This window comes from Rhinatrema bivittatum, chromosome 3 (genome assembly GCF_901001135.1).
Source record: "Rhinatrema bivittatum chromosome 3, aRhiBiv1.1, whole genome shotgun sequence".
Classification (NCBI taxonomy): Eukaryota; Metazoa; Chordata; class Amphibia; order Gymnophiona; family Rhinatrematidae; genus Rhinatrema; species Rhinatrema bivittatum.
The window spans coordinates 207,645,770-207,671,496 of NC_042617.1; positions in this window are offsets into that span (position 1 = coordinate 207,645,770).

Genomic DNA, 25,727 nt, shown 5'->3' on the forward strand with positions numbered 1-25,727 from the left:
CTGGAAGGGGAGGTGGCAGACTTCCTGTAATACATCCTGCTGTTACTTTATAAACTACTTTGAAGGAACTAGCTCTCTCTCTGTGTTGTCTTTGGGGATTGGGGGGGCTGCTTACCCCCAACCCTGCATGAAAGGAACCTAGAAGCCCAGCAAAACCAGGGCCAGCGGAGGCCCCAACCTCGGGAGTTACGTGAGCCCGGCGAACTCCAGGGACCAGGGCAATCGGTGGAAGGTCGGAACCTGTGACAGAGGAGCAGCACCCGAGGCCTCACGGACTGTGAGCCTTCACACTATCAGGTCGATACTGTAACGTGCGGTTGAAGATTTCCCGTCTGTAACGTGCTGGGAGCGCATAATTCGGACGCTTAAGGCGATCCAGCGATACAGTCTCCAGTTTCACGCGTCCTTAGCGCTTCTTAAAACAGACGCATAACCCTTTCTGCACGCAGCATGTATATGATATGTAAATGAACGAATTAGCTGTATAATGAAGGAATTAGCTATTCCCCTCCGATACTGTAACTCGCGCCCCGACTATCGCTGCCATTTTGCCCCGCGTTTAACCTGCTAACTTACCGCCTACCCCTACCCCTGCGTTAGAGGCAGGAGTAAGGGTAGGCGGCAAGCTTTCCCCCAGCCCCCTCTCACCTGCCCTGGCCGCGTCCATGGATGCTGGCCTCCGGGGCAGCCCCAGTCCTCCCCCCTCCTCCCGAAGAAAAAAAAAAGCGAAAGAAAAAGTTGCGAGAGAGAGAGAGAGAGGGGAGAGGATGGAAATCCTACGCTCGGCGACTTACTTTTGCAGCCCCCCTCCTCCGGACATCGTGGCTTCCCCCTTGCCAGTTCCCCCTCCCCTCCTCCCGAAGCAGGGCGCAAAAAGCAGCCTTGCTCCGGGAGGAGGGAAGAAGGGACTGGCAGTGTAAAGCGGCGAAGCGACTTACTTTTTGCAGCAACTTCCGGACATCGGACGACCTCTTCTGCCTCCAGCTGCTCGCGAAGATGGACGCCTGCACGGCCGCTGAGACATGACGTCACATGCCTGACGCTAAACGTCGTGACGTCACGTCTTCAGCGGCTGTGCAGGCGTCCATCTTCGCGAGCAGCTGGAGGCAGGAGAGGTCGTCCGATGTCCGGAAGGTGCTGCAAAAAGTAAGTCGCTTCGCCGCTTTACACTGCCAGTCCCTTCTTCCCTCCTTCCGGAGCAAGGCTGTTTTTCGCGCCCTGCTTCGGGAGGAGGGAAGAAGGGACTGGCAATGTAAAGCGACGAAGCGACTAACCTTTTGCAGCACCTTCCGGACATCGGACGACCTCTCCTGCTGCTCGCAAAGATGGACGCCTGCAAGGCCACTGTCGTGACGCCAAACGTCGTGATGTCACGTCTTCAGCGGCCGTGCAGGCGTCCTTCTTCGTGAGCAGCTGGAGGCAGGAGAGGTCGTCCGATGTCCGGAGGGGGCTGCAAAAGTAAGTCGCTTCACGCTTTTCGCGCCCTGCTTCGGGAGGAGGGGAGGGGAAACTGGCACTGGGGAAGCCACGATGTCCGGAGGAGGGGGGCTGCAAAAGTAAGTCGCCGAGCGTAGGATTGCCGTTCTCTCCCCTCTCTCTCTCGCAACTTTTTTTTTCACTTTTTTTTTGCTTCGGGAGGAGGGGAGAGGGGACGGGAATCCCGACTTCCTGGTATCTGTCATTTCAAATGACATTTGAAATGACAGATACCAGCGTGGCCGTGAAGCGTTAGGCCCGAGCACCCAGGTTACTGTATAGGCGCTCTATACAGTAAAATGGGTTGCGTGGGCCTAACGCTTCCCTAACACTTCGCAGACGCGGCATGCATTTGCATGCAATTAGAAGAGAATATCGAGCGGTAGGTGAAGAGAACTGTGTGTGCGGGGAACGAGGGTGCGCCAGGCACTGCCGCACTCTTTCTACCGCGGCCTTAGAGTATCGACCTGTATGTTTGTAAAAAATATATATTGTTATACAATATATATTTGATAAAGCAAAGCTATGAATTTTCAAAGGAGTTGCCCATGTAACTATAGCATACTATTATTGAAATTTTCAAATGCAATTAATTTACCCACGATAAGTGCACTTAATATGGCTAAAACCTATTGACAATTCAATAGCATATATTGTAGCAATTTTCAAAAACCTACTTACATGGGTAAAGTGCATTTACACATGTAAAACTCAGCTTTAAACATGTAAATGCTTCTGAAAATCCAGGCCCTAAGGTTTTAAAAAAACGTGATTCAAGTGAGGTTATGAATTGCACTTACAAACGTTGGCCTAGATTCATCAAAATGCTATAAATAAAGTAGAAATATGGTGTGTTAGCATCTGTGAAAAAAATGGGCATGGTTTGGGAAATTTCTGATATACTGCATCGCATAGGTATGTTTTTCAACGTCATGCAACACAGTATCTCATTGTGTGATGCAATAGCACAACGCACATCATTTTATGTGTCACATGTCATTTAATATCTGGTGCGTTATTTTCTTTGTTTATATATACAGGATTCCTGCAGCTGCCTCTTTGAGGGTGTGTCAGTCATGGGAGAGAGAGGAGAGGTTCTAGGTTGGAATAATGGAGGTTTATAGCAATTTCTGAATGAGTTGTCCTGTTTTCTGTTTTCATCTATTTACCTTTGTCTCTTGTCTTTATCTGTGTGTGGAAGTTTTTGTGTGTCAGGTTTGTCCGTTTGTCTTGTGCAGAGGATTGTGGAGGAATGTGGAGGAGTACGGAGTGATAGAGAGGACAGAGCATGGAAAGGGGTGAGGAAGGAGGATAGGAGAGGCCGAGGAGAGGAGAAGGAAGCAGGAGGGAGGAGGAGGGCAGGAGGATGAGGGCAAGAGTGGTAGGAAGAGGATGAATAGTAGTAGGAACAGGGGGAGTAGAGAAAAGGAGGAGGGAAGAGATATGAGAAGGTGGGAGAAGAATGGAAATAGGCAGGTGAGTGTTGCAGAAGGAAGATGGCAGGGTAGGGATAGACAGAGAGGGAAGGGAGAGAGTTGGAAGGGCAGGTGCAGGAGGGGGAGGAAGGGAGGGGAGTGGAGAATGAGCCAACAGTCAGGAGAATGACACCACCTCTCCTGAAGCAGATGTGGCAACCTGCTCATCTGGCAGCCAGGAAGCAGGTCAGACTCATCTTCATGCATAAAAGTTCAGCATCGAGGACAAGATCCTCATCACTGGGGTCCTTGAGCATTACAGCATGCTGTTTGGGAACCATGCATCAAAGATGTCCAGGGCAGCCAAGGACCGGATATGGCGCACCATCAACCAGGCCATATCTCGGCACAGCAGAATAAGGAGGACCAGACAGAATGTGGCCCACTACTACTAAGAAATAAAGACCAAGCTGAAAAACAAGGTGGTGAGCCACAACAGGTATCAGCATCAGACAGGATGAAGAGCACCTTGCCTAATAGTCCTCCCGCCCATGGAGGAGTGCCTCATTCAGTAGCTGGGACCGGGTGTCTTTGAGGTGATGGATGAGGCCCTGGACATCACGCAAGCTGGGGTCGGGAATTTCATGTCACCTGTAATTGTCGTCTGCTACAGATGTACAAATATTTTGGCATAAGATGCTCACATTGATTGATGCAAAGTTCACATCTTATTCCAAACAGTACAAAAGTGGGGAGTAGCTTGCTTGTTACAGCGGTTACTACCCCAAACCAAATAAGCCTGATACTTCACTTTCAATGCATATCCAGCTTAGCTCTCTGCTTCAACGGCAGGGGAGAAAGACTGATACTTAAGGCATATCCAGCATAACTCTCTGCTTCAATGGCAGGGGGAATGAAGAAAAGTGGATCTATATACAGACAACAACCAATAAGGACTGATTTACATAGTCTGGGTAAACAAATAAGCATGGGTATAGCTTGCTTATTGCGGCAGTTATTACCCCTAACTAATTAGGCTAGATATTTCACTTAGATGCAGTTCCAACACTGCTCTCTACATTGATGGTGGGGGTGGAAGGAAAATAGAACCAAAGGGTTGCTAAGAGCCAGGAGTAACAGATAAGTATGAGAAAAAAAAACTGCGAAACTTGTTGGGCAGACTAGATGGGCCGTTTGGTCTTCTTCTGCTGTCATTTCTATGTTTCTATGTGCACTTCTTAGCATTCATACTTATGTCTTCTTTTTTCCACAGCTCTTGCTCAGAAAACCCCCAGTCCCAGCTGTGAAGCCCCAGGGACCAGCAGCCCTCGTGACCAGCAGTGCAGCCCCAGAACTCAGCTGGCAACTAGTTGTCCAGACCCAGTGGAGCGAGGAAGAGGAGGAGGAGGAGAAGAAGCAGCAGTAGCCGCTAGATCAACACTAGCTACTGCCACCCCTTGGCTCACCCCTACAACTTGACACCAGTCTAAAACTCTCCATCTTGATGCCATTGGATGAAGGTGGCCAGTCCCCACCTGCCTCCAGCATGCCATGTTACCAGCAGGAAGCACCACACACCCAGCCAGATAAGCCCACCAGTCTGGACAGCCAGCTTTGGAGTCACAGATAGCACCTCAGCCTCCACCAACCACAGCACCAACAGCACTAGCAGCACCAGAGAGGACTATCCATGACACACTTAACCACATCATGAGGAGGAATGGGCTCCACCTGCACCATAGATGGGCAGAGTTGCTGCGGTTGAGGAGGGCTCAGATCAGCATACCCAGGCCTTGTAGGTGCAATAGCAGCTCTTACGCAAGGCCTAACCACCTTCTCTACCTCCATCAACAACTTGACATCCACCATAACACATCTAATTCAAAGAATGCCAGAGCCTGCACCTGTGCCATCCCAATCCTCCCAGAAGTCAATTCTGCCCAGCAGTAACCAGCTCTCGGGATGGTCTAGTGGTAGGCACCCCAAATAAATTCCACCCGCAACCAGCCAAACGCCCAGGCGAAGAAAAGACCATGAGACTGCAAATGGTAAAGGGTACCAAATTTCACTCAAAGATGACTTGTCCAAACAAGCCCTCCGTGTCAGTGCCATTTGCTGTAAACACATAGCTGGAGAAGGACTATAGAAAGAAGCAGTGCTCTTACCTATGAACCAACCGTCACTGTAGAGGCCATTTTCAAAATTTTCAAACAGGCAAGATTTCCTAAGTATTAGGTATGTGAATCATTTTTCTAACGAATTGAAATATCGTACGATATTTCTAAACTCGTTAATATATCGGGTAAAAAAAGAAACAATCACTTTTCCCCTCGAATTTTCATAAAAATCGTTTTTGGGTTAGTGCACGCTAACGGGAGTTAGCGCGCACTAACAAAAAAACGTTTATTTTTGTTATTTTTTGTTACTTTTTGCTATTTTTGTTAGTGCGCGCTAACATGAGTTAGTGTGCGCTAACCCGAAAAATGATTTTTCACAAAAAAAAAAAAAAAATGGGGATCTGCAGGAAAACGAGATTTTCCCATGGCCAGATGAACCTGAAAGCGGGAACGATCGGGCACCCAATTCACATCCACAGCTCTTGCTCAGAATGTGGACAAATGCAAGGTGTTGCATATAGGGAAAAATAACCCTTGCTGTAGTTACACGATGGTAGGTTCCATATTAGGAGCTACCACCCAGGAAAAAGATCTAGGCCTCATAGTGGATAATACTTTAAAATCATCGGCTCAGTGTGCTGCAGCAGTCAAAAAAGCAAACAGAATGCTAGGAATTATTAGGAAGGGAATGGTTAATAAAACAGAATATGTCATAATGCCTCTATATTGCTCCATGGTGAGACCACACCTTGAATACTGTACAATTTTGGTCACCGCATCTCAAAAAAGATATAGTTGTGATGGAGAAGGTACAGAGAAGGGCAACCAAAATGATAAAAGGGATGGAACGGCTCCCCTATGAGGAAAGGCTGAAGAGGTTAGGGCTCTTCAGCTTGGAGAAGAGACAGCTGAGGGGGGATATGATAGAGGTCTTTAAGATCATGAGAGGTCTTGAATGAGTAGATGTGACTCGGTTATTTACACTTTCGAATAATAGAAGGACTAGGGGGCATTCCATGAAATTAGCAAGTAGCACATTTAAGACTAATCGGAGAAAATTCTTTTTCACTCAACGCACAATAAAGCTCTGGAATTTGTTACCAGAGGACGTGGTTAGTGCAGTTAGTGTAGCTGGGTTCAATAAAGGTTTGGATCAGATCCAAGATGGCACGCTAGAGGCAAGACGCACGCCGACTCTCTCTTGTTACCGCTGATAATTTTACCTGCTATGCTGCATTTGGGACGGAATAGATGGGCCCGCGAGAGGCTGAATTTAGAAGCCTCAACACCGGGTCCGTTAAGAGGACCGATGGACGCTCATGTCTGTAGAGGGATAGAGGAGCCGTGTGAAGAGTCGCTGGAGGCTGTTCGTGGAGATGCAGGAACAACCGATAGTCTCCCTGACTCATTAATATCACTATCCCCGGCTGAAAGGACTGCACCCAACAACCCGGCACTAAGTAGGACAGCTACCCTGGTCCTCCCGGAGAGATCCCCGGATGGAGCCAGGGAGGGGCCTTCACTATACTCGGAGGGAACTCAGACTGGAGTGGAGTCCCCGGGAGTTGCCGAAGTAGAAGAGAGAGAATCTCTACGAGGAGAGCTTCAATTACTGGAAGAAATTTTAGAGTGGCAAGACACTATAGAAGATCCCGTTCTGGAAAAAGAACCCAGCTCACTGCCATTGGTAAGACCAGAACTTTTTACATTAGTATCTATTTGGTTAGCCATAGAGACGGTCAATAAAAATGTAACGGTGCAATTAAATTCTGTTTCAAATAAAATGGCTCAAATGAATAATCAGTTTAAGAAGATGAAAGAAAAGCAAGCTGAAACTAAAAAGGAAATAAATATTATAAAGTCAGACATGGGACAAATGAGAAAGCAACACCAAGACATGATGAAAGATAACAGCTACCTTCTTAGAAAATTAGAAAACTTGGAAAATCAGCAAAGAAACAGAAACCTAAGGTTAATAAATTTTCCTAAAAAATTGACGATATCACCTTCTGAAATGTGGAAGAAATATGCTATGGAAAATTTGAAGATAGCACAAGACATTCTACCTCCACTTGCAAAAATATATTATTTGCCTGTGAAGAAAAAAGTACCAATTGGAAACACCGAAATGCAACAGTTGTCACCAATACATTTAAATTTGACCGCAATATTAGAAACATCAACTGAGGAAGAACTACAATCAGCCACTTTGATATTAATGTTTCTTCTGGATTCGGACAGAGACTGGGTTTTACAAGCTTATTTCTGAAGTCAAAGGGAACTATTTATGGGCTTTAGAGTGCAGATTTTCCCAGACTTAGCAAAGGAAACACAATGTAAGAGAAAAGAATTTCTAGAGTTAAAGCCCAGAGTATTAAAACTGGGGGTACAACTCTTTATTAAATTTCCTTGCAAATGTATTGTAAAATATAGAGATCTTACATATATGTTTTTCTTGCCTTTTCAATTAAGACAATTTCTAGATGATAGAGCTGCAGATTTAGTAGAACCTGAAATTAAGGCTGGTGATTGAATAGTAAACTCTTAGTATGAGTAACCGTTCTGTTAGTAATAAATGTCCCTCAATATAGTGCTTTACTAATGATACATGTCTTATATTAAATAGAGTCGTCTCCTGGAGTAGGATCTCTCACCCATATTGAGGGCTTATTGTTGGTGTAATATAATATGTTACTTTTTTGAGTCTGAGTGTAAGACAATTTCCTTATTATGCTATACATTTTCAATTCAATGTATTTTGTTATCATTGAAAAAGTTAATAAATAGCGCGAGCGCGTACTTTTGTTCGCACACCAGGCGCAAACCAAAGTACACCGGATTTCAATAGATACGCGCGTAGCCACGCATATCTTTTAAAATATGGGATCGGCGCGCGCAAGGGGGTGCACATTTGTGCACCTTGCGCGCGCCGAGCCCTGCGCGCACTGCCCGTTCCCTCCAAGGCCACTTCGAAATCAGAGTGGCCTCGGAGGGAACTTTCCTTCCGCCTTCCCCAGCCCTACCTAAATCCCCCCCCCCAACCTTTATCCAGGAAGTTACGCCTGCCTCCGGGCAGTCATAACTTGCACGCGCCAAATGTCTGCTGGAGCGGCAGGCCCCAACACAGGCTGCTGTGTTGGGGCACTCGGCCACGCCCCCGGACCACCCCAGACCGCCGGCACTCCCCCGAACATGCCCCTAGCCAACACCATGCCTTCTGGCCACGCCCCCAGACCGCCCCTTTTTGCAAGCCCCGGGGCTTGTGAGCGCCGCCGAGCCTATGCAAAATAGGCTCGGCATGCACAGGGGCAGATTTCCTCAGGTTACGCGCATATGTTACGCGCATAGCCTTTGAAAATCTGCCCATTAGGGAATAGCCACTATTAATTGCATCAGTATCATGGGATCTTCTTAGTGTTTGGGTAATTGCCAGGTTCTTGTGGCTTGGTTTGGCCTCTGTTGGAAACAGGATGCTGGGCTTGATGGACCCTTGGACTGACCCAGCATGGCAATTTCTAATGTTCTTATGTTCTTACTAAGTATAGAGGAATCATTCATGGCTCCTGGGTACCTGGCGACCACATTGAGGATGAGCAGTTGAGTAGCACATACCACTTTCAAATTGATGAAGTGGAAGAGCTTTCTGTGCTGTAGATCTCCTCCCTGGCAGGGTGGGATGATGGTAAGGGTGCAATCAACAGCTCCTAGAACATTAGGAAATCTGGCAATGGCATGAAATCATCTCATCAAGCCCAGCAAGTCCTGCCTTGCACAAGGGAATCTTATGTAATGATGAATGTGGCCATATACAGTTGTTAGAACCTGGTCCAGACAGTGGGAAAAGTACATTTGTGGCATTCCCCCCAACAACCCTGACTGTTGTTTAGAAGGAGCTAGATGCCATAAAATGCAGGGCGCATAATAGTTTGGTGAGGCCTGGTATAGTGTGGGACCTTTCCGGGATCGGATCCAGATCCCCTCTCAGTTCTTGATATAATTCCATGATAGCCTGAGATTTGAAGTGATACCTCATAACCACGTGTTCCTTTGGCATCCCAGCAATGTGCTTCTTGGATAAAAGATATGCTGTCTGTACCGCCTGCATGCCCTGCTGCATGGCAAGCCCTGCTGTGGGTCATGGTGCTTCACTGGCAGATCTTGTAGCTCTGGCTCTGGTGCAAGTAGCTCTCCAGGAGGCAATTGAACCTCCCTTACCTGTTGTAATAGCTATTCTTGTTATTGAGCAGTCTGAAGCAGACAGTATCCCAATTCCCCCTAATACTGTAGCCTTAGAAAGACAGGACAGGTAAGAAAAGCTGTTTTTATTGGGCCAACAGGGCTGTGTAGATTTGTCTGAGAGAAGGCCACTTTTTATCACTGCAATAATAGCCACGATCTGCGATAATGGCTGCTATGGCATGATAAAAAACTTTTTTCCACTCTACCACAAAAAAAGGTGTTGTTATTTCCCATGTTAAATCCCATATTATTATGCTCTAATTTATTGCAAAATGTGGCAGGAGTCCTTCATTTGCATACTTTTCCTGGGTTCACATACTGATTATCATATTTACATGCTAATGCTCAATGTGATAAACAATGCACGTTTATCGCACATTAGCCCCTGTTTATCATGTCATAAGGTCCTAATGTGGCTTGATAAATGACCCTATTTATTTGATTGAGTATTGGATCTCTGAATTTCTAAGAATTGTAACTACCGTATTTTTCGCTCCATAAGACGCACTTTTTTTCCCCCAAAAGTGGGGGGAAAATGTATGTGCGTCTTATGGAGCGAATATAAAAAAAAAAAAACCAAACAAAAATCTAACAAACCCCCCCCCGACTCCCCCAAGACCTGCCGACTTAATTTCCTACAACCCCCCACACTCCTGACCCCCCCAAGACCTGCCGACTTAATTTCCTACAACCCCCCACCCTCCTGACCCCCCCCAAGACCTGCCAACTTAATTTCCTACAACCCCCCACCCTCCTGACCCCCCCCCAAGATCTGCTGACTTAATTTCCTACAACCCCCCCTCCTGACCCCCCCCCCAGACCTGCCAAACGTCCCTGGTGGTCCAGCGGGGGTCCAGGAGCGGTCCGGGAACGATCTCCTGGGCGTGAGCTGTCGGCTGCCAGTAAACAAAATGGTGCCGACGGCCCTTTGCCCTCACTATGTCACTGGGACCGACCGCTGCTATTGGTCGGTCTCAGTGACATAGTGAGGGCAAAGGGCTGTCGGCGCCATTTTGATTACTGGCAGCCGACGGCCCAAGCCCAGGACACCGCTCCTGGACCCCCGCTGGACCACCAGGGATGTTTGGCAGGTCTTGGGGGAGTCAGGAGGGTGGGGGGTTGTAGGAAATTAAGTCGGCAGGTCTTGGGGGGGGTCAGGAGGGTGGGGGGTTGTAGGAAATTAAGTCGGCAGGTCTTGGGGGGGGGTCAGGAGGGTGGGGGGTTGTAAGAAATTAAGTCGGCAGGTCTTGGGGGGGTCAGGAGGGTGGGGGGTTGTAGGAAATTAAGTCGGCAGGTCTTGGGGGGTCAGGAGGGTGGGGGTTGTTAATTTAAAGGGTTGGGATGGGGGTTTTTTTTGGGGGGAGGGGTTCCCAGAGAAAGAAAAGTTTTCTGATCTGGGGAGTGGACCGAAATGGCCCTCCCCAGACCCGAAAACAAAATGGGGAGAAAAAAAAAAGCTATGCACTCCCCTAATTTGCTCCATAAGACGCCCAGAAGCAGAGCCGGTTTAGCACAATTTTTTTTTTTTTTTATTTTCCCCATCTGAATCCTAGGTGCGTCTTATGGTCAGGTGCGTCTTATGGAGCGAAAAATATGGTAATTGGATTTAAATATTGGTTAACAAAATTCAAATACTTTGTAAATTGTTTAATGCATTGTGTATATGAAAGCACCTGAAACATGGGCAAAACCCACTTAGGTATTGCACAAACATGAAACAGTGCTGTTTGGGGGAATGGATTATCCTGGGTCTGGTCAGCCAAGGTGGATTTTTATTTTGTTTTTATACTTTCTGGATTTAAATAAAGAAGAATATGTTTAATCTTTTTTGAGCTGAGTGCCAGTATCAGCTTTCCATCTTCAATATGACACATCATCAAACAGATATTGTAGCTGTTCCTAGCAACACAAAATGCAAAACTGTTGTCAAAAATATGCTTGCTGTATTGTGATGACCCAGAAAGAAATAGAGCCGCCTGTATGAAGAACTCACACTATGCCCTAGAAAAGTACTGCTCAGTTCAGCATTATATTTTGCTGGTTTATTTTATCCTGTGATAGGCTCAATAAACAGGGAGTGATAGCAGTTAACATCGGAACTTCAAGAAGATAAAGGAGTTCAGGCTTTTGAGCATGACCTACAAATTACAGGTTAGGCAGGCATGAAAAAGAAAAATGACCAGGCTCGAGAAGGGCAAAGTGCCAAATGAAAACAAAATTGAAATTTTTTAACCTTCTCTCCACCTTCTGCTCTCCTTTCAGAATCCTGTAACGACCAAGTTCTTCCACTTCATCCCCTTATCTCACCTCTAACTCCGTCCCCTTGCTCCACCTTCAGACCCTCCCCCACCTCTAAGCAGAGAATGTCAAGGGAAATATTTAATCATTTCCCTCTCCCTAACTTGTGCAAATTGTACATGAATGCGGCTTCATTACTTTATACAGCATTATATTCTGCAGTTTGTAACTCCCATCCTGAATCTCCATAAAAACAAACTATACTTTCTTGTAAAGGAACGGGCAAAGATGTGGTCTATTGGGTTAGATCACAGAATGATGAAACAGGAAAATCAATGGGATATGAATTAAAATTCTTGCATTCCCATGCTTTCTTTTCTTTGGCAAGACACTTTCTTCTTCTGTACTTTATCTTACCCAATATAATTGGTTAACAACATAATAGTTTTGAGCTCTACTTTTCAAAAATATTTTTGGCATCTGGAGGCTAAATAGCAGCACATATTCAGTTTTAGCTGAATATCATCTGTCATATTTGTGCAATATTCACTTATGAAAAAGTAATGCATTGTAGTTTTAAAAAAGAACATGGTGGTAGGCAGGATGAGGGTTCATTGTAGACACTCCACTAATGCCCTCAAATGTAGCCATGCATCTTCTTTCTAGAACGGATTCACCCAAATAGCTGCACTAGATTTATTTACTTCCCAGAGCCAAATATGTTTACCCAGGTTACAGGCAGGAGTAAATAATTCTCTAATGGCTGGGTTCTACCATGCAGCTGTTATTTATCTTAGCTGGTGTTTTTGAACACAATAATTAATTCCAGTTGTTTAAAAAACATCTCTAAAACACAAAATGTATTTTTTCTTACTGTACTTGATATTAAAGTGCTTTGATAGGCCATCATAAATTTTAGAATTTACGGTGAATACCTTTTCTTTGTTATATTTGTTGCATGCATTGTGCTATGAGTATTATGCATGCCATCAGATTAATTTATGAATTAACCTAATCTACATACTGTAATAATCTATTTTACTGTAATATATGCACTATAATCTACTGTGCTATAATGTAACCCAAACCTCCATCTACCCTTCCATGCTGTAACCCACCTTGAAACAACCTTGTAATGCAATCTCCATCTACTGATCTAATATACACACTGAAAGGATGAATAGAAATATTAAATTAAACTAGCATGGTCAAGCAGAGCATCTGACTTCTGGTGAATAGATGTCCTTTTGGCACAGGTATCCATGGTGAAAAAACAAATTGCCCTATAACATGCATTTCAAGCTGTCAGCTCTCTGTAGCCATTTGAATAGGTCAGAATAACAATGATTACTTATACTTTTATGTTTACTATCCATATCTGAATTTCAATACAGAACATTTAACTTAAGGAAAAGTAGGTAAAGTTTAAGAAATATGTAGATACAAACTGTAATGTAAAAAAAAAATCCATTTCAGCAGACACCCATGTATAGCTCTTTAGAAAAGTACTAATGTCTCTAATGGCATGGGTCACTAGCATAAATTGATGTAGAAGACAGTGTCAGCAGATCATACAATGTGGATGCTATAATACAAACTTCCTAACTTAAAGAAGGAATGTGGATTGAGGTAGTATAGTGACAGAGAATGAGCTAAGGGGAGGTGTGAGGCCTGTGAATAGGTAGACCTGTCTACCCCAAAAACCCAATAACAAAAAGGTACAAGAACACGTGTTATTTATTTATTTATTTATTTATTTATTTATTAAAGGCTTTTATATACCGACTTTCTTGATACAAATCAAATCAACTCGGTTTACAATGAACTAAGCAAAAAATATAATTAACCAATCAACAAGAGGTACGGAGCATACAAGAGGTACGGAGCATACAGTGTTACAAAATAAAGCAAGAGGTACGGAGCATACAAGAGGTACGGAGCATACAGTGTTACAAAATAAAGCAGTGAATAACCTTACAAGTAGTCCAACCACGTGGCATATGTCATAAAATAGAGTGATACATAGTCCTGTGATAATTTATCAGTCTGGCTAATTTACTTTTTATTAAAGCTCTAATGCCAGTATATTGGCAATTCATCATTTGTTTTATGTCTGATTGAGACACTTTGAGTGGCCATTTGAAATTCTGTCACTTTGGCTTTCTTGCAGCAATGTATGTAAGAAAGCTACGGATGTATGAGAGATCGCTAAACACGCTATTCCTCGAATCATGGACCCATGTCAGGGTTTATTTTGGGAAATATTCAATCAAGATAAGTTATTTTATATGCATTTTGAAAACAATAAAAAATATTTGGACATTTTATTTATTTAGAACATTTAAATGCTGCATGATGCAATGTTCTAGGTGGCTCACGATAAAATGCACATAATTACATAAAAGCAGTACAAAAGACAATTTAGGAGGTCACTTTCTGTTGAATATTGTACACTTCCTTCTGTCTGCTTTATTCTTAAATGTATACATAAATCTCATCCCTCCAAACACACCAGGATGTACTGCTCACCACAGAATGTATTCTCCTGCCATTCTTGTCCTTTATCATCAAAGCACAGAGAATTCCATTGGTGGGGGGAATTCATTTAGTTCCAAAGGAGGAAGTGAAATCATACGGGTAAAATTAGACTCTTTCTTTAATGCTGGATAACCAGATTTCACAAGTTGCTAGAAATGCTTATCTGAAATTGACATTTGAAGCATTTTGGCCTTATGGCTTTAAAGAAGGTATTCTATGTGTTAGTGATGTCACAAATGGTCTACTACAATGCACTGTCTTTGGGTTTGCCAAGTAAATCATCAGAAAACTACAGATAATACAAAACACAGAAGCTTGCTTTATTACAGGCAGCTCACAGCATACTTCATCAGGTCCATTACTTAGACAGTTACATTGGTTGCCCATAGTCCAATGATGTAGGCTTAAAAATCTGGTTTGGGCCTTTAGGATGGTGAAGGAGTTGTGCCCCTGGCATTTGAGAGGAAGTTTGAGGTGGGCAACTAGTTGCCGTAACTCGCAATTAATCATAGATATCAACTCCAGCTTCCAGCCGTGAAGGCTTTTAAGCATGAGAGATTACAGAACTGGGCTTTTTCGGCAGTAATACCAAAGTGCTGAAATGAATTACCATCTTTGCTATGGAAGAAGGGTGACCTTCTTAAATTCTGAAAAGGCTTAAAAACATGGCTGATATCTCAGGGCTAGGTTAGGTGAGGAGCTATGTGCTCAGTAATGGATTGCAGCTACTGAAGTTTGGTTTATGAATTTGTTTTATTGTTGTATTGTGCTGAATTATATGTTGCAATTTATGTAAAATTGTATACATTGCTTTGGGCAATTTTTAACCTGGAAAGTGATTTATAAATGTTATAACACAAATAAATATATTTAGAGCACAATAAGCACTGATAATTGTGGATCATACAAACAGAATCAGGGGCCAGGCCAGGCGTATCACTAAGCTGGTAGAAAGGGGGGATGGGTTTCCTTTTTTTTCTCTTGCTTCTAAACATCTCCCTTCACAAAACTTGTTGAGTTGAAGATACATCTTCCACCAGCCTTGTATTCTAGCACAGGATAACAGAATGGGATTAAGCTCATAGCCTGTACTCTAAAACCCCATAAAGGCTTCAGAAGGTCAAGTCTTATATCCCCTGATTCCAAATCCACCAGGTGTCCTTATTGGCCTCTCGAAAATGTCCTTACATTTTCAGTGTGAACCTTGCTTGATGGCAGAAATGGTACCTTCAGCTTCCATGGCATTGTCCGAAACCCTGCCACAACAAATATGGCCCACAATCCATTTGTACTGATGATTTAAACTAACAAAGTCATTTATTGATACCATCTATATGAAAGACCATGATATTTTCCTCCTTTCTATATATATATATATATATATATGTAGTGATTCTAATATAGACCTAAAGTTGCCTGTTTTGAGTAAGTATACATAGTATTGATTTTTTTTTTGGTTATTCATCCTTTAACCAAAACATTCTGAACTTCTAGGAAATGTGAAGCCGGGAAACTGTAATCTAAACTTCAGTTAGTGATCCAACAGGAGAATAGAAGCAGAAGATCATTTCAAATCATTGATTCCAATGTACTAAACTGTGAAAAAATTCACAAATGGGGTAACCCTGAGATAGACAGAGAAGAAATAGAAAAATTACAAAGGAAAACTAAAATATTAAATGTGATGAAATGACTCCTTTCTGGAAGAAAGGCTAAGAAGATTAGGGCTCTTCAACTTTGAAAAGAGATGAGAACCCTCACCATTTAAGTCTCTATTGGATGACTCACCACTCAAAGAATGTGTTCGTCCATGAGGCTTTGAATCACTTTAGGACTAGGAGAGATCGTGTAGTTTGCATTTCTTAAATTTTCCCTTCTCCAGGTTGTTATCACCTGAGGAATTATTTTAAAAGTATATATGTGATATGTTATCCTTTGTCAAGGAAAGAGTCCCTGCCCCTTCTAAGATTTATCATCTGCCTAAGAGGAAAGTAATTACTAGTAAGGAAGGGCATATGGATGTACTAGGGAATACCTGGGGTCTCTTCTTTTTCAGTGGCCTCTATTGATGATATTCCCACTAGAGCTACCTTGCTAGTTTTAGTTTCCTTACTGAAAGATAAAGATTTGGTCTTTATATTTTCAATGTAAAGAATTTTCTTTTTGTGGCCAAAATATCCAGATCTTTCCTGATATTTCAAGAGCTACTCATTGCTATACAAAACATTTCCTCTTTTTTAAGCAAAGAGTATTAGATACTGGTGCAAGCTTCTTTCTTAAGTTTCCGTGCAAATGCTTGGCTAGCTATTAGAATAACAAATTTGTTTTCTCTGACCTATTGTACTTGGATAATTTTCTGACTGATAAGACATTGAGAACTTCTATTAGCAATTGAAGTTGAGATGTAAATATATTCTGGTATAATAGTGGTGCTATTAACATTAAGGTCTCAATAATAATATGGTATTATTGTATTTCCTATATTTGATTTTTTGAATATGCTCCTCCTCCTTTCTTAGTTAATGTGGCTAGTAAATTTATTAATTTTCCTATTGTTTGGTAATGTATCCTAATAAATATTTTCTTTATTCATGTTATTTCATTACAATGACTGTAATTGACATAATTAATAGAGATATTTAAAAAAAAAAGAAACTAACTGGTAGTAAATTTAACATAAATTTATGAAGGTATTTTTCAGTCAATGCACAATTAATCTGTGGGATATTTTTTGCCTAAAAATATGGTTAAATCTAATAGTATAACTGAGTTTTAAAAAAGGTTTAGATAAGTTTCTGGAAGACTGGTCTATAATCATTTATTAGCTGGGTAGGGATAGTAAGAGGGAATAGATGTCCCAATTCAGATCTGCTTCATACTTCCAAGTTATTTGGATATGGCACTGTCAGAGAAAGAATGCTGGACTCAATGGATCATTAGTATGACCCAGCATGGCACTTCTCATTCTTGTGTCCATCGGTCTCAGACGGCTTCGACCTTTGTGCCTCACCTTTCTTCCTTCTCTCTTCTCAAGCCTTGGGAAGTTGGCTGCCACCGCGTCTTCATGCTGCTCTACCCAGCGTCCCTGGATCGGCAATGGTGATGGAGTTCGCCATGTTTCTCCTAAGGGCTTCCTGGGGTGCACACGCGCGCACCACCCACGTCTTTGTTCACGTCATGGTGGGAACCTCAGGGGCATCCCCTCCGAGTGACATCAGCACATCCTGGTATTTAGCCTGCCCTTTGTTTGCTAATAAACTGAGTTAGCAAGGATTGGATTTGCTCCGGTCTAAGCTGCTCTGCTGCTTCCCAGCAGCCGCTGGAAGCTCTCTCTCTGCCCTTCTGGGTAATTCATCTCTAACCTGGGTACCCGATCCTCGGGGGCCCATCTTCTCTCTTTCAGGTACCTATCTGGGGAACCTGGTACTCGCTCCTCGAGGGCCTGCACTCCCTACATTGGTGCCTGCAATTGCTTCGCTTCTGCCTGCCAGGATCTCCATCAATACAGCTAACTACTCAGTGAGTACTAATTCTCTCAGTCTGTTCCACCTTCAGCTTCAGCACTTGGAGTCTACATCTGGGTCTTGCCTCTGCTACCCTGCACTGCCTTTCATCTGATCAAGAGTGGGACTGGTCTCCTCTGACGGGGACCCCTGGATTGCTTCTACTGGGTTGCCTTACTGCTGTCCACCCCGGGCAGTACCATCAAACTGTATAATAAATACAAATTATCTGTGTCTGCGTGTATAGAGTCTAGCCTAGTACTGCGGTTCCTCACGGGGCTCCTCGCCGTGGGAGTGGCCATCTCTGCAGTACCCAAGAATCCACTTCAACACCTGTACATAATTTCTGTACTCAGGGCCAGGCACACAAGAACACTTTAGACTCAGTATATGGTATAAAGTCAGTTTTATTTGGCTTTTTTTTAAAAAGTGTTCCTGGGAGATGCTGTATGCTAGGTGCCCTTTCGTCTTTCAAAATAAACAGCATCTCTCCGAATATAGGACATGCCCTGACTTTTATAATCAAACATACAGCACCACCGAAGTTTCCAGAATGGCGTGACTGCCCAAAGACTCATTTACAAAGATACATTATGCTGTTGTCATGACAATCTATCATGTATAGGAAATGCTTGTGAGGATCACTCCCCCCAACTGAGAATTCTTCACCTGTCCATCCTCCCACCATAAAAGTTCCTTTATCAACATAGCTTTGATGGCCTTTGTTTCTGCTGATCTTCTCTTGATCCACTGTGTTGTGTAAACAGATATCCAGTCTGTGTCCTGAATAGGAAATAGGCCTGAATTCCATTTGCTAGCACCAGGACTTTAATTAAAACTGTAACTTTAAAAGAAGAATCTTTTCACCTGGCTCCTGTCGCTGAGATAGACATCTGCAAGACAAAAGCTTGCATCCTGGCTTCATGCGAACCAAGCTTCCCTGTATTGTGGTGCAAATATTGTCATTGATGCCTTCCTGGCCTTTAATTATAGGCTTTGCAGAGCTACAAGTTTCCCAAATCTTCCACATTCTTGAGTCTGAGAAATTCACTATATTTCAACAATGTCAGTGTGAATCATCCCTCTGAGGATTCTGGAAATGGCTGAATGAACCAAAATTATGAACCAGAGTTATGAATTATATCATTTTCCCTCTTGTGACACCGTCAATGGAAAAGGTGTCACACCAACCAGTCTTCGATGATGAGCCATGACAAAGGAACTTAAAAGTGTGTCCTAACCACTAACCTTGGTATTTATCAGGTGTAGTGCATAGGTGTGTGTCCCTCTAGATTCCTAATTAATATGAATGATACTCCCACAAGCATTCACTAGTTACTCAAACAATAACATCATAACTAATTTTCACTAGGTAGCTATTAGCTCTATAATGGAGCTATACAGATACCTGTATTATAAAAAGGACCTACTTCATAATAGCATGATCACATATGTTATCTTTCAGAGTCAAGTAATTACATAATAGTGGTATAACATATAAAGATAAGTACACAGAGAGACCAGTATGAAAGTACTATGTTTCTCATATTATACTAGGTATACTAGGCAAATCTTTTCAAGGAGTACTGTTGTTGTAAACAACTACCCAGGATAATATTTATTAAAATGGCAAGCCGGGATATAATCAATGCACCTTACCAGAAAAGTAAAGAAACCAATAGAATAGAAGAAACAAGAATCAGCAGAAGAACTCATACTGTGTTGTGCATACATGATGTGGGATAAATTATAAAGGTGTTGCAAAGCATAAGACATATTCTAGTCATATGCTGTAGTGATGGAAGATCAAATGCAGAGGCATATGCATGATATGCAAAGGCATAGCAATAAGTCCAAAACATCATGCTAGTTCTGTGGGGTATTAATGGTGCTATACAGTATTATGACAACAACCTGTAGCAGTGAAAGCACTCACTGTATGGACAGTCCTAATTCAATTGTGGCAGTCATCTGTCCAAGAGATAATACAGCTGTGGATGGCAAAGTTTCTAAACCAATTTCAGTCAAGGGGTATTAATTATTAAGGTAGATGAGGGCTAGTAATACTGCTTCGTCTTCAAGTACTTCTAGAGAAGTGGGGCTAATACCCTTCTTAGATGATGGTAAGTCTAAGTGTAATTGGGGATAATCATAAAAACAAGTGAAAGCTGACACTATGAGAAAGTCTTTAGCATATTATGTGAAGTAAAACAAAATAATGTACTTTGCAAGATTGATAAACCATCAGTGTGAGTCCTTGCACAGGGAAGGGAAGAAATGTAATACAAATAAAAAACAGAACTACGAAAAATATCTTCCCCTTTGGAATCTTAAATGGAAACAAACTAGCTTATAAACAGAATAGTTTAAGTCACAGATAGGGTTTATAGTAAAAGGGCCAAGATAAGAAGAAAAGAACAATGAGCAATTAATATGCCGAAAGATATAGTAATAGAATGTTGCAGGTCCCTATAGCAGAGCTCCTCATGTGTAAGGTATGTATTTGTTTCAAGGAGAACAATCTCATAATAAGCATCACAGGCTACACTAGGAAGAAATAGTTATGAAAGAGAGTGAAACAGTCATTAGGTAAAATTTAGTAAATAGTATCATAGTAAAAAGATATTCAAAGAAGGGTTCAGTGAAGAAATTAGAATAAAAATAGAATATTGAAATATTAAAGATCAGCAAAGTGATTACCCTAAGTACAAGCTGCAAAACAAAAGAATAGGAATAGCTTATAACTTAGGCTGGTGTGGAAGAGAAATATAAAGAGATCTCCCTCTTGAACCCTAAATTATCATATTTGAATCACACTGAGACACATCACCCTCTATGTGATCAAAGCTGCTTCCATAGATAAAGATAAAGAAAAACCTAGTACATAGTCATTTAGCTTATTCAGCATATAAGTATTATAAATTCTAAGACTGGAAAATACTACTTAACTTGGAACATACAAACTAATAAAAACAACATCACTTCAGATGATATCATTAACTTTAACACAGAATGAAAGAACCTAGATTCTGCATAAAGTCACTCCCATAGAACGAAGAGAAAAGCAAAGATCAGGTATAAATTGTAAACATTGCAGTCCATATAGTATGTAAGAACTTCTGTGACCAAGGATAATTTCTGCAATCAGTGCGTATATAGTTCTTTTAGTAGGATTCAGTGATGGGAGAGTAGAATCTCTTAGCTCATTAGATTAGATGTATGTGTATGGATTCAAACCTAAATAAAAGTACACAAATCCAATTAAGTAGTAAGAAAATACTATTATATCACGTACTCCCTATATTTAATTTGCAAAATAATCCCCACATTATTTCAAAACATCATGCAATGGTCCAGACCACAAACATAAATACTCAGACGTTACATTAAAACATATATTTTCACAAAACTGACTACATAATGCATTCATTGATTCCTCATTTTACACATGTAACATAGAACAGACAACATGACAAACTTTTGAGCTCAAAAAATTAAAAAGTACTTTAAAAATATAAAAGAATTGGATCGATCCACAAAAGAAAACAAAAACTCAGGATTAAAAGTAGAATAGATCTATTAAAAATGAAAAAGGAATCAAACTGGAATAAACTGTATTCTTCATCTCCCATGGAACAGAGACAGATGTGCTTTGTGCTTTGGTACCCTGGAAAGAAATCTAATATATGACAGTTAATATAATGATTAAAATTAAATTTAAAAAATAACTTTACAGGTTCCTTAAAAGTCAAACTGCTGTTATACCTTAATTCAGCAAAAAGCAGTCATAAAACTACTTTCCTTTCTATGATGGTCCACCTCTAGGAGGCGCTGTCCCCTGTGATAAGAGCTACTTCCTTTTACAAATCTAAAACCCCCTTTTTTTTTTCCTTCTATGCTATAAATTTCTAATTCGCTTTCTAAAAGAAAAACTTAAAACAGACAACTTTGCACTTAATTAAAATTCATTTTATTTCCATCCTATATGCATATGCTCCATAGAGTTCATACTACCAAATCCTGTAAATACCCTAAATAAAAATACGGATCATTTCCAAAAGCACAGACATATCAGCTAGGAGTCTGGAAGTCTGCAAAATAAAAGGAGGGCACATACTAATATGCATTACCCAAAAGTTTTTCTTACTGGCACATAAATAGATAATAGACATTGCTGCTTAACTCTCTGCTGTTCACCGTCTCACAATATTTCTCCTTTACATATCGTCTAAACAGTCCACAATACAAACGTTCAATACCTGAACTCCCATCAAAATAAACCACCTAATTAATTCCCTTACTTCTAAAAGTTAGCATCTAATGAGGTATAATCAAAACTGAGAAATATCTATCATCCTTACTGCCGCATAAAGTTCATGCATATTAGTGCCTTCTGTTTGTTTCTGACCTGTGTTTAATTTAAAATAGATCATATCTGCACACAATTGTTTAAAAGCAAACCCATGGTATGAAGTTTAAATGCAACTGACCCACATTTTTATTTCTCTACTTCTACCAAAACATTCTAAATGTCCCACCATACAGCCTTCTGCATATTCATTCTTACCTACCTGCATCAGCATAAAAATAAATCTCTTCCCTCTTTAACATTACGTCATCTCTCATCCCTAATATTCACTTTCCCCATACTTTCAACACAAATTTCTGTTTTCACATTAAACAGATCAATTCATTTGTCCCTCGTCTATCCACTCTATACTTTATAATATCAAACAAAAACCTCAAAACTCTTACATCAGCAGAAATGTACAATTCATTTTAAAAGTGACTCACTCCCAGGTTTTTTTTTTTATCTTTCTTCTCAAACACATTCCTAAGGGGGGGGGTCCCCTCCTCTCCCGCCAAACAACTGTTACACTCAATGAATAGGTTAGGTAAGTGATAAAGCACTTAAACAGATCATTTCATTAAAATGGCATCGCTCTCTTTTGGTATATCTATAGATTGTTTTCCTTTCTATCTCTCTGCCTATGCACCTGACCAAAGAAAAAATATCCCTTTCCAATGATAAATCAAATCTAATTATGAATGGCTTACTCTCATTAATAACACAATTCTAAAAACTTAGATGCAAATATGAGCATCCCTACAGTAATGGTGGGAAATATAACCAAAAACTAAGAGATACAGATAAGTATAAGAAAAAATGTGTGAAGCTTGCTGGGCTGGTTAGTCTTCTTCTACGTTTACAGTAAACATAAGAGTCCTTGTGGCCAGCCATGGCTACATCATTCAGCCCTGTACCTTGAGGGGGAGGGGAGAGAAGCAAAACAGCATAGAACTGAAAGATTCCTTTCTCTGGTTAATGATACCCTAACAGCAATCACGCGTTAACTCCAAAGCAAACTTAAATATGAACTTATAAAAATAAATCTCATGGACTAAAATAAACTGGATGCATTTATGTACCTCTGATCACAGACAGCTGTAAACTATAATATCCAGCCATGCAGTTTCTAGTTTTAAAAGCACCGCATTTTTTAATTTATTTTTCACTCCTGCTTTCTCTCTGCTCTACACAAATATCCATTTTAGGTTTAACTACAATCACTAATCTATTTAGCAAGGAAACCTTTTACACAAAATCTTAACCTATATAAATAGATGCACACCGACAAAAAATAGGCTTCCTTGTTAAAGCTAATCAAAGGAGGAAAAGAAAGAAATTAACCACATGTAACCTGCTTTAAAAGATTAAAGCCGTTAGCACCTTCCTGTACAAACAACAAACAACCAAACTTTGGTAAAAATCCACTAACTAAAAACTCTTATCATACTAATTATAACTTTTAAACTTACCCAATTTAACTTCAAACAGTTCTACACAAGCACCACTGCTCACTTTGCAGCTGTAACTTGAAACCTCTGCAGAGCCAGAAGCCATGCGGTCTGAGGACAAAAGGCCACAGACTGACTAGTGCTGGCTACCCCTCTGGTTTTTCAACTGTTCAATCTGAAAATAGCAGAACTTAATTTAGATTTTAATCAAATCAGCAGCTCCTGTACCTGTCTCCCTAACATATCTATGAAGGAACATTTTGCAAAAAGTATTCTAATCCCGATGTAACACACAATCTATATACACTGTACAACAAATAAAATAAAAACAGTGATACTTACAGATTTTTATTTTTATTTTTTCTCGTTACATACTCACAAAATGGATCCTGCAGCATAAAAACTTCATTAAACATCTTCTCTGAACTCAAATATTCTCCGGGATACCCTCCAGTCACCTGGGCAACACAATCTTTGGACGAAAAGCCAAATTAAACGTCCAAGAACCTAGTGTACTTTTGTCCACCAAACGTACACCACAGCAAAGAATAAAAATAAAAATAAAAATAGCAAAATAGCAAACAGCTATTAGCGGCCCCACGTTGCTGAAGCCAAAAATGTACATAATTTCTGTACTCAGGGCCAGGCACACAAGAACACTTTAGACTCAGTATATGGTATAAAGTCAGTTTTATTTGGCTTTTTTTTAAAAAGTGTTCCTGGGAGATGCTGTATACTAGGTGCCCTTTCGTCTTTCAAAATAAACAGCATCTCTCCGAATATAGGACATGCCCTGACTTTTGTAATCAAACATACAGCACCACCGAAGTTTCCAGAATGGCGTGACTGCCCAAAGACTCATTTACAAAGATACATTATGCTGTTGTCATGACAATCTATCATGTATAGGAAATGCTTGTGAGGATCACTCCCCCCAACTGAGAATTCTTCACCTGTCCATCCTCCCACCATAAAAGTTCCTTTATCAACATAGCTTTGATGGCCTTTGTTTCTGCTGATCTTCTCTTGATCCGCTGTGTTGTGTAAACAGATATCCAGTCTGTGTCCTGAATAGGAAATAGGCCTGAATTCCGTTTGCTAGCACCAGGACTTTAATTAAAACTGTAACTTTAAAAGAAGAATCTTTTCACCTGGCTCCTGTCGCTGAGATAGACATCTGCAAGACAAAAGTTTGCATCCTGGCTTCATGCGAACCAAGCTTCCCTGTATTGTGGTGCAAATATTGTCATTGATGCCTTCCTGGCCTTTAATTATAGGCTTTGCAGAGCTACAAGTTTCCCAAATCTTCCACATTCTTGAGTCTGAGAAATTCACTATATTTCAACAATGTCAGTGTGAATCAGCCCTCTGAGGATTCTGGAAATGGCTGAATGAACCAAAATTATGAACCAGAGTTATGAATTATATCACACCTCAAAATGCTAACACTCATGTTCTGTGTTCTTATATTTATCACACCCCTCTTTTGTATGGGTCTTGTCAGTATCTCAAATCAACGTTTTCAAATCATTTACTATTCCTTTGATTTTCTGTGGCCAAAACTCTGTAAATGTTACAATCATTGGGGACTGTTAGTTGCAAAATTGCTCTTGAAATATGCGCATTAAGATTTGAAAGCAAGCATTATAATTTAAATCTTCAGAGATGGAACATATCTACATAAGTGAGGATTTCTGTGCTAGGAAAAATGCTTGGACAATTTGGCCTATTTTGAAGATGAAATCATCTCTGTGTGAAAGATCATGCTAAGTCTAAAAGTTTGATTTGATGGCATTTGTCTTTACTAATACAGCATAGTAATTATTGTCCAACCAGGTGGCTATGGCTCAACTGTGGACCTGCCAGTTATGTGTAGGAGTAGCTCACAGGTCTTTGGGTCCTGATTTATTTGGTTCACAACCTTGTTGCATCTGAACTATGATCTTGTTAATTTTTGATCCTAAGCCAATGTTGACTTTGAATAAAGATGAGCTGTGTTGTTCCAACAACTTGCTTATAGAAGATGAAGGTGCAGTTTGTCAAAAGCCTATTTAAATAATCACATTTATAATGTAGATTGTGGGTGATATTTTTCCTTGCAGTAATGAAAGGTTTTCATTTGTGGTTCCATTCTAGGAATTTTATATCTTGCATAAATTTAAGTTCTTAGTTTTAGTTAAATGTTCTTTCTTTTCTTTAATGTGCTGAGCTACCAGATGTGGGGGGATTTATTTTAGATTAGAGGATTCAGTACCTATTTCATTAAGGGTTTTTGCCATAGACAGAAAATAGGAGAAAAGCCATAATGAATCTAGCCATTAGTTAGCAAGAGCTGATTTTCAGCAGTAGCTAAGGGCCTCATTTTCCAAGCCGCTCGCACGCGATAAGGGACCTTTCACATG